General features: G+C 45.8%; 1 long non-coding RNA gene across 1 annotated transcript in view; it reads right to left on the bottom strand.

Moving 5' to 3' along the window:
* Positions 1–16,163, bottom strand: part of LOC112578412 — a 78,342-nt gene that overhangs the window by 43,796 nt on the left and 18,383 nt on the right. The window lies entirely within an intron of this gene.

The following is a 16,163-nucleotide window of genomic DNA, read 5'->3' as shown; positions in this document are numbered from 1 at the left end:
TACATTGGAAGGCACTTAACCAGTGGACCACTGGGGAAGTCCTAGTAGTAAAATATTGAAACTCAGTTGAGGCCATCTTAGTCATTTCTAGAAAATTCTAAATGGCAGAAATAACTTTTTCTTAAGCTTCCCCAAGTCTCATGACCAGGTACAGAGACTAGTTAGTGGTGGTGGTTTTGTCGCTAAGTCACGTCCTACTCTTGCAGCCCATGGACTGTAACCCGCCAGGCTCCTCTGTCCATGGAATTTCCCAGGCAAGGATACTGGAGTGGGTTGCCATACCCTCTTCCAGGGCATCTTCCCAGCCCAGGGATGGAACCTTCATCTCCCAGGTGGGAGATGCAGGTGGATTTTTTTTTTTTTTTTTTTTTTTTACCACCTAGCCACCAGGGATTGGGCCCCAAACAGAAACAGAGGTGGCATTCCCAATCGTGAGCATCCCAGCCAAGGGCCCCAGAGTTTCCTCGCATTTTCTTTGAGCCCCCACAGAGCTCCAAGTTTCTCTGCAGGTTAGCACTCCTCTCCCCTGACATTCATATACCATCTATCCAAATCATAATACACAGGAAGTTATTTCATGAAATTACACCTTTGTGTATCAAAGGAATAACCATTTCGCACACAGTGTACTTGGCAAACGAAGTAGAAAGACTAGCGGTGAAAAGATACTCAGACCTTCCCCTCTGCTTTCCTCCCTTCAAAGCGGTACAGAGAAGAGCAGTAGGAGGTCCATTTCACAAACGGGCCTTTAGGGAGAGAGGGATCCAACCGGTGGCCCCTGGGAACACCCTGCCCAGCCCTTTTGCCGGCTTATGAAGCTGGGTGGAATGTGCATTATTCCTCATGCCGGCACCAACCTTCCACCCAGTTTCAGACCAAATCTGCTCTTTAGAGAGTGGTACAGAGGAGAAAGCACTTTTCCTGAACCTTTGGACAGAAACAGTACCTTCAGATTAGCCTAAAGATCTTATGCAATTTCTTTCCTTATCCCTTTCAGAGCAAAGCCTTATAAAGTAAGTCAGGCTGACTCATAACTGATCTTCCATCTGGACTTTGCCTTGATATTCAGAAGTGATCGCAGTCTTCAAAAAGAAGACCCTTGTTAATTACCATTATTCATTTAGCCCAGAAGGGATGATGTGCCAAAAAGGAAGAAGCATGGCTCTGATCATAGTAACAAACATTTCTCCCACTCCCTCCCCATCCCGGCCAGCAACACGGACCCAGAGGAGGGAAGAGTCCAGTGATACAAATAGAGAACTTACCCCACCTTTCTGACCATCTTTGCTTTGCATTCACATTTAGGTTATCATCAGAGGCTCCATATTAGGAAATTCTCTTTCCATCTTGGGGATATCTTTCCTCTCCAACAAGATGGGATGGGGCACACTGAGCAGGATGAATGTTTGGTGGGCTAGGGATGGAAGTGATTTATGTCAATTGCATCTATATCACTTCAGCTAGAAGTAGGCATGTGGCCTTCCTGGATGCACAGGAGCTGGGGAAAGAAGGTTTCAGATGAGCCCGGGAGGGAAAAAGAAAAGCTTTCCCAGAGTGTTGTCTCTACATGATGAAGGATTACCCTTTGGAAACCGTAGCTCTCATCTCCCACCCCGGCTGTCCAGGGAACAAGGAGCTTCCCAGTGCCCCTCTCTCTGTGCTCATGCCACAGCATGCTCTCCGTCCACCTGCTTCCGGGCTCACAGTTCTTGCACTCAGCCCCCTCCTTAGATCTTGCTTCTTCCCTTCTGAAGGACAAGCGCAGACAGCTCTTGCAGACTTTTCTCAATTTGGGGCTCTTATGGGTCTCCAGCATACATTTAATGGGTTCTGTAAGCCTCGGGTATTTGCATAAAGCTGGTGCCAATGAACTCAAGGAAACTGGTCTAATATCAGAATTGCCCCCCTCACCTCTCCCCCACACAGGTCTCCTTGTCCTTCTACTTCTAGAATGCTCTAAACTCTTCTTGATTTTATTAAAATACTTCTTCTAAGACAATGTGGACTATACAGTCCTTGTCTGTGACTAAACTTCTCTCATTCCAGCCATAGAAGAAAGTTCCTAATGCATGATGCTTTGGGGGGAAGAGCACATTATGTAGTCTAAGAGAGGAAATACTATGCATTGATTCTTTTGTTTTCTTCTTATGTTAGTTTCCGATGTACAGCAAAGTGATTCAATTATACATACATATATGAACATGTACAAAAGAATATGTATATATTCTTTTTTAGATTCTTTTCTATCATAGATTGTTACAAGATGTGAGTTCCCTGTGTTATACAGTGGGTCCTTGTTGTTTATCTATTTTACATGGAGTAGTGTGTATCTGGAGAAGGAAATGGAAACCCACTCCAGTGTTCTTGCCTGGAGAATTCCAGGGACGGGGGAGCCTGGTGGGCTGCCATCTATGGGGTCGCACAGAGTCGGACATGACTGAAGTGACTTAGCAGCAGCAGCAGCAGCAGTGTGTATCTGTTAATCCCAAATTCCTAATTTATCCTTCTCCCCTCAATGCATCAATTCTTCATCACCATCACAGGAGAGGATTCCTCAGGGAGAGAGGAGGAAGGAAACTGAAATAATCAGTCTGTCCTCCAAATCTTCTTCCCTAACCTCTATGAAACCTTTCCATTTAGTGCAAGCTTGAAGTGGAGAAATGTTTTATCCGATCAGAGTTCTGCATATGGGTAACAAAGAAAATTCTGCATGCAAAAAGAACCTGCATTTAGCAAATGTTTACAAGTACCAGGCGCTCTGCTGTGATACATGGTGAACAAGATGCTGTGTTTCCCCAAGGGTAGTGAAGAACTCCCCATGGGGTGCCCGATGCCTGAAGCGCATATTTAGATCAAGCAGGGCCAACCCCACAGCACACAATTAAATTAGCAAGCATGTGCTCCTTGCCAAGTTCTGTGTTCCCTGGGTGCTATGGAGAAGAGAAAGGTAAACCCAACTTAGAGCCTGCACTCAGGGTGCTCAGATGTGGTGAGAAGCTTCCTGATTGACCCCGCTGGGCCCTGATCATGCTCTGTCTCTGCCTGGCTCTGTGCTCCAGGAGGCTGATCCCCAGGGACTAGCACCCAGACTCAGACTCTTCAGCTGAGAGGTTGTATTTCTCCTGTGGGAGGACACAGGGAGGTCAGAGGTGGGAGAGAGTGGCTGCGGTGTTTCTGGCCTGTTCTCCAGCAGGTGTCCCTCTCCATGGCTCTTCTGTGACTGCAGCCCCGGGACTCCGGCTCTCGCTGGACTCACACCTCCACACCAGCTGCCGACCCTGGGTACCTTCTCACTGGCTTGTTGACGTTCTGTCACCCTTCTGGGAATATGTTCCTTGAGAGAGAGGACCTTGTCTGTCTCAGGCACTGCTGTGAACATCCAGCATCTAGAACATGCCTGGTGCACAGCAGGGGATCAGCACGTTTTGTTGACTGAATAAATGAGTGAACACGTGAATGAAATTACAAACCCATGTAACTTACTGCTTGCTAGATTCCCATTCCAATTATTTTCAAAGAATGATAGGGTCCTTTATGGGGCTTCCCAGGTGGCTCTGTGGTAAAGAACCCACCTGCCAGTGCAGGAGATGTAAGAGGTGCAGGTTCAATCCCTGGGTCAGGAAGATCCCCTGGAGGAGGGCATGACAACCCATTCTAATATCCTTGCCTGGAGAATTCCATGGACGGAGGAGCCTGTCGGACTACAGTCTGTAGGGTCACACAGAGTCAGACACAACTGAAGCGACTTAGCCCGTACACAAGGTCCCTTATTACTATTTTTAAACAGCTGGATTTCTGTTTGTTTAGTTAGATTTGGCTGCGCTGGGTCTCTGCTGCTTGGCACTGGCTCTGTCTAGTTTTACTGAGTGGGGCTACTCTTTTTTGTGGTGGGCTTCTCACTGTGGAGGCTTCTTCACTGAGGAGCACAGGATCTAGGCACGTGGGCTTCAGTAGTGGGAGCAGGAGGGTTCAGTAGCCGTGGTACATGGGCTTAGTTGCTGTGTGGTGGGCAGGAATCTTCCTGGACCAGGGATGGAACGCGTGTCCTCTCCACTGGCAGGTGGATTCTCATCCACTGCGCCACTAGGGAAACCTCATTCATTTATTTAATAATCAATCACTGCACATCTACTACATTCAAAGCGCTTTCCTTTGCCCCAGGAAGAGGTGAGTATAATGAAGGCCGTTGCGACAACCATGGCAACAAGAACCTCTCCAAACTAACGGGACATCGTGAATTCTATTGCTGAGAACACATCACAGGCAAAGGGAATTATCCAGACAAACCTTACTCTACATCTACCTATTTACTTTTAAATTTCTTAGAAGGTTGATAATATTTCTATACTTATTTCTCTATTAAATTTTTTTAAATAGCATACTTTTTCTCTAACATTGCCAAACCTTTAAAAGCAGGTTAGGACTAATTTCAGCAAATAGCTGGTAAGCATTTAGTGCTTACTATATAGAATAAAAATATATATTATATAATTATATATAATTTGATAGAATATATTTGTTTATATTTATTCTGTCAAATGGTGTATATATATATGAATATAAATATATATCCTGTTAAATTTTGTAGCTAGCTAGATCTATCTATATTTATCACTAAATAAATACCAGCTAAATGTAAAAACAAGTCCTATATATAGTTTTATACATATATATGTACTTATATATATAGTTACAATGTTATGTGTAATAGGGGACTGTGTCCCCTCAAAATTCCTATATTGAACCCCTAATGTGATGGTATTTGGAAGCAGGCCTTTCAGTTCAGTTAAGTTCAGTCACTCAGTCGTGTCCAACTCTTTGCAACCCTATGAATCACAGCACACCAGGCCTCCCTGTCCATCACCAACTCCCGGAGTTCACTCAGACTCACGTCCATCAAGTCAGTGATGCCATCCAGCCATCTCATCCTCTGTCATCCCCTTCTCCTCCTGCCCCCAATCCCTCCCAGCATCAGAGTCTTTTCCAATGAGTCAACTCTTCGCATGAGGTGGTCAAAGGACTGGAGTTTCAGCTTTAGCATCATTCCTTCCAAAGAACACCCAGGGCTGATCTCCTTCAGAATGGACTGGTTGGATCTCCTTGCAGTTCAAGGGACTCTCAAGAGTCTTCTCCAGCACCACAGTTCAAAAGCATCAATTCTTCGGTGCTCAGCACTCTTCACAGCTCAACTCTCACATCCATACATGACCACTGGAAAAACCATAGCCTTGACTAGATGGACCTTTGTTGGCAAAGTAATGTCTCTGCTTTTCAATATACTATCTAAGTTGGTCATAACTGGGAGATCATTAAGTCATGAGGGTAGAGCCCCATGATGGGAGTAGAGTCCTTGTAAGAAGAGGGGGAGCGAGCCCTCCCTGTTCCCCTATGAGGTCACCTTGAGAAGATGGCCATCTGTGGACCAGGAAGAGGGCCTTCATCCAGACTCCAACCATACTAACTCTCAGGACTTCCCTGCCTCCAGAACGGTGAGAAATGAATGTATGTTGTGGAGCTTCCTAGTCTACAGTGTTTTGTTACAGCAGCCCCAGCTGGAGCAGACTGAGCTAGGAATAGAGGTGGAGATGAAGATTATAGAGACAGAGACGTATATATGTCTCATCACGTTTGGTTCTGAGATTTAACAGCCATTCTGATGCCATTGCCTTAAATTACATGGGAGCTGAATGAGTTTGTAGGCAACATTCATTTCTTCAAATACATCTTGAGGGCCTTCATGTTCCTGGCCACATGGAGAAACCTGAGAAGGTTGGAGCCCACCCACTGACCCCCAGAGGACTTCTTCTGGTTCAGGAATGGGCCATAGACAGAGGGACTCCTGGGAGCAGGGGACCTGCAGCCCAAACCCTCGAGCCCTTCAGATCCCCCACAGGCCTTCATGATGGTTTTCTCGTTTCCCTCATGGATAAAGACACTGAGGACCAGTCAGGACTCGGGTCACAGTCCTGGGTGATGGACAACACCAGCCCTGACCTGAGATACTAGGACATCTTCCAGAGACACTAAAATGTGACATTAAATAACATAGAAGGTGGTAAACTCAGCTGAAAGAAGGATCTGCCCATTCTTCAGAGGCTCTCCCCAGAGGCACCCTTCTGAAGGTGATACAGTAGGTGGGAGACTGATCCCAGGCAAGGGCAGAAGGCACGTGCTGGAGGTGGCAGGGTCCCTGGAGGAGAGCTTCTCCATCCAAGAAGGACTGGCTGAAACAGGGACAAACTGGCTCCACCGAAAGTCCATGGAATATTGAGATACTGTCACTTCCCTTTGATTTCTGATGAATTCATTTAGTCATGCTCAGTCACTCAGTCATGTCCAATTCTTTGTGACCCCATAGACTGTAGCCTGCCAGCCTACATGGAATTTTCCAGGCAAGAATACTGGAGTGGGTTGCCATTTCTTCCTCCAGGGAAGTTTCCTGACCCAGGGATCAAACCATTGGCAGGAGGATTCTTTACCACTGATCCACCAGGGAAGCCCATCCTCCAGTAGAAATCCAGCTCAATAAGTCAGTGCCTTTGGTGAAGTCTGTCAGTCCTCTGACCCTGACTACATTGACCAAACGCAGATGAGAGAGGGAGTTCTCAGGGGTGAGAGGTCCCTGTGACCACAGGCAGCCCTGGGCTCCAAGCTGCAGGAGGAGACTTTACACTGGGGGTGGGGGGGGGCGGGGGGCTTCCCTAGGGATGGAGCACATGCCACCATATGCTCTGCCACACTCCTGAGCAGGGAACGAGTGATGGCCCAGCCCTGCTTTGATGCCTCCCGGGTTTGCTGTTGGGATGTCCAGTTCAGTCGCTCAGTCATGTCTGACTCTTTGCAACCCCATGGACTGCAGCACGCCAGGCTTCCCTGCCCATCACCACCTCCCAGACTTTGCTCAAACTCATGTCCATTGAGTCAGTGATGCCATCCAACCATCTCATCCTCTGTCATCCCCTTCTTCTCCTGCCTTCAATCTTTCCCAGCATCAGGGTCTTTTCCAATGAGTCAGTTCTTTGCATCAGGTGGCCAAAGTACTGGAGTTTCAGCTTCAGCATCAGTCCTTCCAATGAACAACTATGCCTTTAGGATGGACTGGTTTGATCTCCTTGCAGTCTAAGGGACTCTCAAGTCCTTAGAGTCTTCTCCAACACCAGAGTTCAAAAGCATCAATTCTTCGGCGCTCAACTTTCTTTATGGTCCAACTCTCACATTCATACATGACTACTGGAAAAACCATAGCTTTGACTATAGGGACTTTGTCAGCAAAGTAATATCTCTGCTTTTTAATATGCTGTCTAGGTTGGTTACAACTTTTCTTCCAAGGAGCAAGCATCTTTTAATTTCATGCCTGCAGTCACCATCTGCAAGATTTTGGAGCCCAAGAAAATAAAGTCTGTCACTGTTTCCATTGTTTCCCCATCTATTTGCCATGAAGTGATGGAACCGGATGTCATGATCTTAGTTTTTGGAATGTTGAGTTTTAAGCCAGCTTTTTCACTCTCCTCTTTCACTTTCATCAAGAGACTCTTCAGTTCCTCTTTGCTGTTGGGATGTAGTGGAAGGGATTTGGCTGTGGGTTTGCCAGATGGAACCCCCAGAGGCCAGTGCTTCTCAGGCTGCAGTCTTTTCCATTTTTTCCCAATGCACCACATTACATAATTCTACTTTCTCTTTGTGCGTTTTCTCTTTGCTCATGCAGTGCAAAGTTAGAGAGCCCTGTTTTATAGAATCCAGCCCCACTGATGGTCTGCCCTGGATATCAGGCACTTGTTTGGGTCAGAACTCCACAGGATTCCATGCAGAGTATCAGCTGTGGCTCACAGGACACTGGCAACCAGCGACAGAGCTGCAGGGTTCTTTGGAGCCATGGAGGGCCTGCTGACTGCCACGGGAATATCTTTCCAGCAGCCGTGGAACAGCTGGGTCCCCCTGTGTGGTCAGAATGCTGGGAATGGTGCTCAGTTTTCTCTGAATTTCCCACTGAGTGTGGTATCTGCTCTTTATACGAAAGAGCCCGTGTACTTTAAGGAGGGAAAGGTGAAAGTTGCTCAGTCATGTCTAACTCTTTCCAAGGACTGTATAGCCCATGGAATTCTCCAGGCCAGTACACTGGAGTGGGTAGCCGATCCCTTCTCCAGGGGATTTCTTCCCATCCCAGGGATCAAACCCAGGTCTCCCGCATTGCAGGCAGATTCTTTACCAGCTGAGCCACAAGGGAAGCACAAGAATACTGGAGTGGGTAGCCCATCCCTTCTCCAATGGATCTTCCTGACCCAGGAATTGAACTGGGGTCTCCTGCATTGCAGGTGGATTCTTTACTAACTGAGCTATAAGGTGGGGAAAAGAGTAAAGCAAAAGGTTTTGTGCCAGGGATTAATACTACAGTAAAGTCAGAGAGAAGATCAGACTGCTTACAAGACCCAAGAAGGCCTGAGTCACCTCTAGTGGAGACCGGTCCTCTGAAGTTACAAGCATGTGACAAAAATCTGAATATGTTCATCTCTTCACTTGAGGATACAGTAGGCCTTCCTGACAAAAGATAGAAAACCGAGACCCCCAACCTCTCATTTCTTGGTGTGACATTGGCTCACCTTCAAGGACAGACGTACAGTCAGTTGAAGAGGCATCAACATCCCCCAGTGCCTGGTAACTCACACCAAAAATATCTTATAGGCATCTCGGGAGAATGTAGAACAACTTCAGAGAGAAATGATGAATGGTTTGCATGAAAACACTCATCTTCTGGAAAGCCTTAAACTGCTGATCCAAGAAGTTATGAGATGGAAGAAAGTGCAGGAATTAAAGAAAGGGAAAAAAAATTCAAATCATACAAAACAAAATAGTTTCAAATGATGAAGGGAGCCAGTTCACATCTCTAACTGAAACTATACTGAAGATGATACATCTGCCTGCTTAGTTTAGGGAAGATTACATTTGAATTAGATGAAAAAAGTGATTCGAACACAGCTGCTTATACTATCAGTCAGAAGTCAATTTGAAGAAACTTATCAATGCTGCTTACTTAAATGTTTCCTTGAAAGAGAAAAACTGGAATTATTTTAAATAATTTGACTAAAATCAGATGGATGAAGAGTTTACAGTTCAAATGAAAAATGTCCAAACTGAGCAAGTATCTTAATGTCTAAAAATTAACAGCCTAAAGGTGCGAGACAAGAACTTCAACTGAACTTCAAATACTGTCTGAACTGTGTCAAGAACACACAGTGAAACTTTGCAGAAAACCAGCTGAGGAGGTAATTTATCTCTTAGAGGAAAAACTTCCAAAAATGTAGAAAAGCATCAGAAACATGAATTGGAGACACAACTCCAGCCAGAAGAAGGTCTGGCTGAAGGTCTGGAGAAAGAATTACAACTTCCTTCTTGGAAAGCTAGATGGATTATCTTCCATGAGAAAAAAGCTCAAGAGAGCTGGCTGGCAGCTTCGACAACTGGAAGAAAGCTCAGTGAGCTAAGACAAGGGAATGGCTGTACCTGGCAAAAATCAGCTGACGTAAATTTCCAATTTCCCCAAGCAGCCCTAGAGTGGGCTGATTAATGGCCACACCCCACTGTTTGGATCTTGTGCATATCTGTGACATGTGGCCAAAGGGACTTGATAGAGGTAATTAAGGTTATGGATCTTGAGGTGATGACTATCCTGGACTCACCAGATGGACCCAATCTAGTCACTTGAGACCTCGAAAAACCAGAGAAATTTCTCCAACTGGAGTCAGAGAGGAAGTCAGGGAATTTCCAGGTGGGAGAAGGATTCACTGCACCGCCAAGTTGCAGTTGTCCATGTGCAAAGGTTGAAGAAAGGCCTCTAGAAGCTACTGCCAGCCCCCAGCTGACAGCTGGCCAGGAAACAGGACCTCGGACCTACAGCTGCAAGGAACTGAGTTTTGCCAACAACCTGAATGAGCCTAGCCTGAGCCTCTCTATTAGATAGAGTCCAGCCCATCCGCACTTTGATGCAAAGAAACCAGAGAGCAAAGTCACACCTCTAACCTACAGAACTAGAATAAATGTGTGTTGTTTTGAGGAACTAAGTTGAGAGCTAATATTCTTCCAGTCGACAAGCAGCCCTGGGCACAGGTCCTAAAAGATCAGTGCATCAGGTCCCCGAGGGAGGAGGAGAGTTAAGGACTCTGGAACCCAGGGTCACATGCAGGTCTGTTTCCGCTTTCACTGGCCCCTGTGCATCCACAGCCACAGGAAATTTGCCTGTGTTTTCTCTCTTTAAAAGTAAATTTATCTGTTTTTAGTTTAACCACTATTTTTTTCTTGATGCCACATTTGTGATAAAATGACAATTCCTAAGGTATTGTTTTTCAAATATAAGTGGTTGCTATGTAATTCTTATGCATACATTATTTCCTGTAGAGAATAAATCATATAAATATTATATTTTGTTTAAAATAAAAGGTCCATGATCATTTAAGCCATCATTAAACTTCAATATGGCCAGAAGCAAACATTCAAAAGCATAAAGATCATTTCTATATCCTATGAGCTGTTATTGGAAATCTATAATAGTAGGTTAATATCTCAAAAATTTTGATTGTTTTTAAAAACAACACATGAGTGTACATGCACACACACACACACACCCAAATGACAACACCACCCCCAGATAAACTTAGTCTTGCAATATTTTTATAATCACTAACTCATAGTTTAGGGGACATTCACCTTTGTTTCTTATTTTTCCATTTGTTTTTAACCTTTACTTTGTTTAGGATATATCCTTTACTGTTTAAATGTCTTTAAATGTTATGCAGTCAAAACAAATTTTCCCTTTGTGAAAAAATAAAGATACATCTTGAACTGTTATGTCTAGCAACCTGCTAGGCTCTGGACCCAAGATGACTAGACCTTGGGAGTCCCCAGGGGTGGAGGGGTGTGGGAGAGAGGCTGGGAGACAGAAGTGTAAACAAGTAATTGCCGGATGATGCAATGCCGGGAACCCCAGGGTGTGTGCAGAGCCTCGTGGGATCCTGCGGGAGAGGCAACTTCTCTACAGGGGTCAACGCAAAAGAGGCAAACTGCCAACTGGATTTAAAAAAAGATTTAGAAATCAAGTGTTTCTGTGGATCATGCACTACATTCAAAGAGCATTGTAGGGCTTCCCTGGTGGCTCAGTTGGTGAAGAATCCGCTTGCCAATGCGGGAGATGTGGGTTCGATTCAGCTCTGGGAAGATCCCACCTGCTATGTGCCACAACTGCTGAGCCTGTGCTCCAGCGCCCAGGATCCGCAGCTACTGAACTCCGTGTGCCCGAGAGCCCGCGCTCTGCAACCGGAGAAGCACCACAGCCAGAAGCCCGCAGCCTGCAGCGAAGAGTAGCCCCCACCACTCCAACTCGAGAAAAGCCCGCAAACAACAAGCCAAAAATTAATTAAAATTCTTAAAAAAAAAAAAAAGAGCATTATAAGTGTATACTCTGTCCTCTCTTGAATTTTGCCAAAAAGTTTAACAAGGGTTATCCCCTCGTGACCTCATCTATCGTCTTTGGAAAGAAGCCTAAATCGAGAGTTGGAAAACTGGTGTTTTATATCTAAATCCAACATCTGCTAAACCAATGGTTTGATTTCTGTAAAAATGGTAGTTAATCATAACCATTCTGCTTATCTCGTAGGACAATTGTAAAGATTAAATTATATCATGTACATGAAAACGCTAGGGCACCCAACAGATTACTTCAGGTCACGGCGTTTCTACACTGAGTTCCTGTGGCTGCTGTGAATGACTGCCATGTTCTAAAAGAACAGACTCATCAGAGTAATACATGATTTGACTCCTTCGAGTTCCACAGCACCTTTCTTCTGAAGCCTTGCACATCTGTTCTCTCTTGGACCCCCCTAATGTCTTTCCAGGATAAGCTGGGGCACATATGACTGCCCCAGACTTGCAGAAGAATGAGGAAGATGAAGTCACAGGGTGGGATCCAGACTTGGACTCCAGCTCCTGCTTTCAGACCATCCCCTGTGTACACACAGCACCCAGAGCACCAGGAGGAATGGCAGCAGTCCTGCTAACGCATCATTTAATAGCCACTCAGAACAGACAGGGATATGTTTATTCCAATTACAAAGGCTCAACAGTAAAGTTCATTCCCTTCAATATTCAGCTGGAGAAAAAAAGGAAAAATAAAAAACCCCATGTCTCTAAAATATAAAGGAGAAAGTACAGGCCGCCTGCCTGCCCGGGTTCCCGCCTTCCTCCCAGGGGTCTGCACAGCTGTGGGGATCCCCCTGCTCTGTTACCCTCCAGCCATTCTAGGCACAGAACCCCTTTTCCCACCTCTGCCTGTGGAAATTCCTCTCCTGCCTAAGTGTTAGTCACTCAGTCATGTCCGACTCTTTGTGACTCCTTGGACTGTAGCCCTCCAGGCTCTTCTGTCCATGGAACCCTCCAGATAAGAATACTGGAGTGGGTTGCCATTCCCATCTCCAGGGAGATCTTCCTGACCCAGGAATGGAATCGGATCTCCTGCATTGCAGGCAGATTCTTTACCATCTGAGCCACCAGGGAAGCCCTTCTCCTCGCTAAGCTCAGCCCAAATGCCACTCCTCCCTGATCCCAGATGTTGGGAATATGTTCACCAGCTTAGACTAGTGGGAAAGAATCCAGGCCCCTAGGAAGTCAGCTTGAGTCTGAACCTCTGCTTTGCTACTTAACCTTCCTACCTCTGGCCCGTTATCTGTAAGGGGGAGGCCGTGGTGGCCATGTTAATAATGGCCTTACCATCATAGGGTTATTAAGGGGATAATGATGATAAGATAATGCAAGTGGCACACTCGATGACACGTGCAATGCCCAACAAATGCATGGGTATGTGCCAAGTTGCTTCAGTCACGTCTGACTCTTTGTGACCCTATGGATTGTAGCCCGCCAAGCTTCCCTGTCCACGGGATTCTTCAGGCAAGAATATTAGAGTGGGTTGCCATGCCCTCCTCCAGGGAATTGTCTCAACTCAGGGATCGAACCCACGTCTCTTATGTCTCCTGCAATGGCAGGTGGGTTCTTTGTCAGTAGCACCACTTGGGAAGCCCATCCAGTAAATACCAGCCGTCAGATTCACTTCAGCTCTCTGAGGAGGGAAATTGGTTCTCTGGTGCCCCTTTACCTGGTACATAAGCATATATTCCAGTTCTGTCATTTATGAGATCTGTGAGCTTGGCCTACCATTTAATTTCCTAAAGTCTTAGTCCTCATCTGCAAAATGGGGTTTTGACAGACATCAAAGCCAGTAATGTGTATTGAAGCACCTGGCACAGTGCTGGTGAGTAAGTTTTTGCACAAATATATTTTAGCCATTGTTTGGTGCCTTAGCGTCTATATGAAAACTGTATTAAAGAGTTAAGGTTCTGATATCACAGTGTTCCTCAGACAGTATCGTCTGACGTCTACAGTTGAAATTATAGATTAAAACTTGAGAACTGGAAAAAAGAGAAAGAGTGTGCAGGATCAGGGGGCCAGGGCTGGGAGGACCACAGGGTGCAGCCCGATGAGATCTGTTCTCCACAAGAGACAAGCAGAGACAAGCAGTCCTCAGCTCCACTCCTGAAAGCGGCCGTCACCTCCTCCTGCTGAAGGGGGAGGGTCTGGGCGAGGTAAAGAGAGAACTGGAGAACGTAAGAAGCAAGTAAAATGAAGAAGAACGTGGTCGGGGGACAGAAGAGGGAGAAGGAAATGCACAGAGAGGGAAAGGGGACGAGAGAAACCCTGTGACCGGGGACATGCTCACCTCAGAGTCTTTGGATGGAGTGTTACAGCCCCAGAGGATGCTGGGAAAATCTAAGGGCGTGGCTGCCTGTCCCCTTGGATGGAGTGTTTCAGCCCCAGAGGATGCTGGGAAAATCTAAGGATGTGGCTGCCTGTCCCCTTGGATGGAGTGTTTCAGCCCCAGAGCATGCTGGGAAAATCTAAGGACGTGGCTGCCTGTCCCTTTGGATGGAGTGTTTCAGCCCCAGAGGATGCTGGGAAAATCAAAGGGCGTGGCTGCCTGTCCCCTTGGATAGAGTGTTTCAGCCCCAGAGGATGCTGGGAAAACCTAAGGGCGTGGCTGCCTGTCTCCACACTTGCAGGTGGCAAGTGGCAGCTGTCATGTGGGTCTCCAGATCCCACCACTCAAAGAAGGGGCCCAGCTTGGTTTTTTTCTTAATTTTATCTTATCAATATTTATTATGTTTTAAAAGTCACTTAATGATGGTTTATGTATCCTATTTTTTTATTGAAGTAGAGTTGATTTACAATGTTCTGTTCATTACTGCTGTACAACAAAGCGATTCTCTTATATATATATATAAATATATACACATTCTTTTTTAATATTTTTTCCATTATTGTTTATCATCAGATACTAATATATTTCTTTGAGCTATACTGTAGGATCGTGTTGTTTGTCCACCACATCCTGCTTAACCATGGAACTAATCCAGGAAGGTGACAGATCCAGGAGTCGACTCTGTTTTTCCATATTAGCACACAGTATTATTGCTCTATTTTGATATAAGCTGAATATCCCAGTAATGCCGCTAGATTAAAAAGAAAATTATATGTTGTTTTGCTGATAATTTTTTTTTAAAGCAGAGGACGACTGTAGTTCGTTTTGTAATAATTCTACTTGACTTGCTCACCCCTGGAAGACCTCAGCTCTTGCAGTAAAGGCCACGGGGAATGCCTGAGTCAGACACACACCCTCGATTCAGTGCATCCGCCTCTGTGTGGCTTTGCAGAGGCTCCACGTGGGTGCAAACATTTGGCTACATCACTGTGATTTTAGTTGATCCCGAGCAACAGATATCAAACTATTACGAGTTTCACTGATGTTCCTTTTATTTTTTCTATATTTTTCAGGTGGGACATTATACTGATTGTATAATAGGTTATATTATCTCTGAAAGTTATTTTAAGATAAAAGGAGTTAATTTTTTTTTTTTAATTGACAGGGAGAGGTGTTGGGGAAGATGGGATTGAAACCCTGCCCTCAAAGCATTTCTGACCATCCTTTCCCTTAGTTCTCTTCTCTCCTGCCCACTCCAGCTGGTGGAGATGCTGGCCTGCGGGACGACAAGGCACTGGACCTAGCCCTCCCTTCCTGGGTCTCTGACATCCCCTGCCAAAATGTGTGTATTCTGTAAGGAAGTGAGTAGAGCTCCAAATGGTCACTGTCACTAATGGTATCATATAATATCATGATTTTTTAAAGTAAAATATTCCATTTTTAGCCTGATGCTGGAAAAGATTGGGGGCAGGAGTAGAAGGGGGCAACAGAGGATGACATAGCTGGATGGCATCATCAACTCAATGGACCTGAGTTAGAGTAAACTCTGGGAGACAGTGAAGGGAAGCCTGGCATGCGTAGTCCATGGGGTCACAAAGAGTCAGACACCACTGAGCAACTGAACAACGGCAGCAACAGGGATTTCTGGTGAGTGGGCCTAGCTGGAGGAAATGTAACTGCTGGAAGATGGTGCCCACCTGGTTTTCCTCATTCCAAGATGGAGAGACCTCTGTACCACCACCCACTGTGACTCCCTCAAGCTGGGCTCCAGGGGCCAGCTCATCCTCTCCCCTTCCTCCAAAGATGATCCCACAGCCTTGGGCAAGGACATAGACCCAATGTTTGCATTAGCTGAAAAGGATAGAAAGACTAGTTTTCAGTGGAAAAAAAAAATCACAGCATTCAGATTCAGGATGGGAGTATTTCCAGCCAGGAAGCCAACAGTGATGGTGAAAGCCAAGATTTTGCAGCTAGTCGCCCTGGGTTCCTCGGCTCAGCTCCAGCCCTGACCAATCTTGTGACCAGCAGGTTTTATTTACCATCCCTGCAATTCAGATGCCTGGGCAGTTGAATGAGGGTACCTGCCTCAAGTGGTACCCATGAGAACGGAAAGAGTTATATTCTGTCAGTGCCTAGAGGAGGGTTTGGCACGTACGTATTACAGGCTAAGTGTGATAGTTGTAACAATTCTTCCTGGAAAATTTCCTTCCCTTCCCCCTGGAGTGCGGAGACTGCAGAACGGCTCAGCAGTGCTTGTCGTGACCTGGGTATGCCAGGTGCATGGTGCCCTTTCTGTGCATGTCATCAAACACGGACCAGATTAGAGAGGAAAGCTCCACAGGGAAACAAAGACACCAGAGAATTCCCG

The sequence above is a fragment of the Bubalus bubalis genome, chromosome 2 (genome assembly GCF_019923935.1).
Source record: "Bubalus bubalis isolate 160015118507 breed Murrah chromosome 2, NDDB_SH_1, whole genome shotgun sequence".
NCBI classification, from domain to species: Eukaryota; Metazoa; Chordata; class Mammalia; order Artiodactyla; family Bovidae; genus Bubalus; species Bubalus bubalis.
This window is presented reverse-complemented; position numbering and strand designations above follow the sequence as displayed.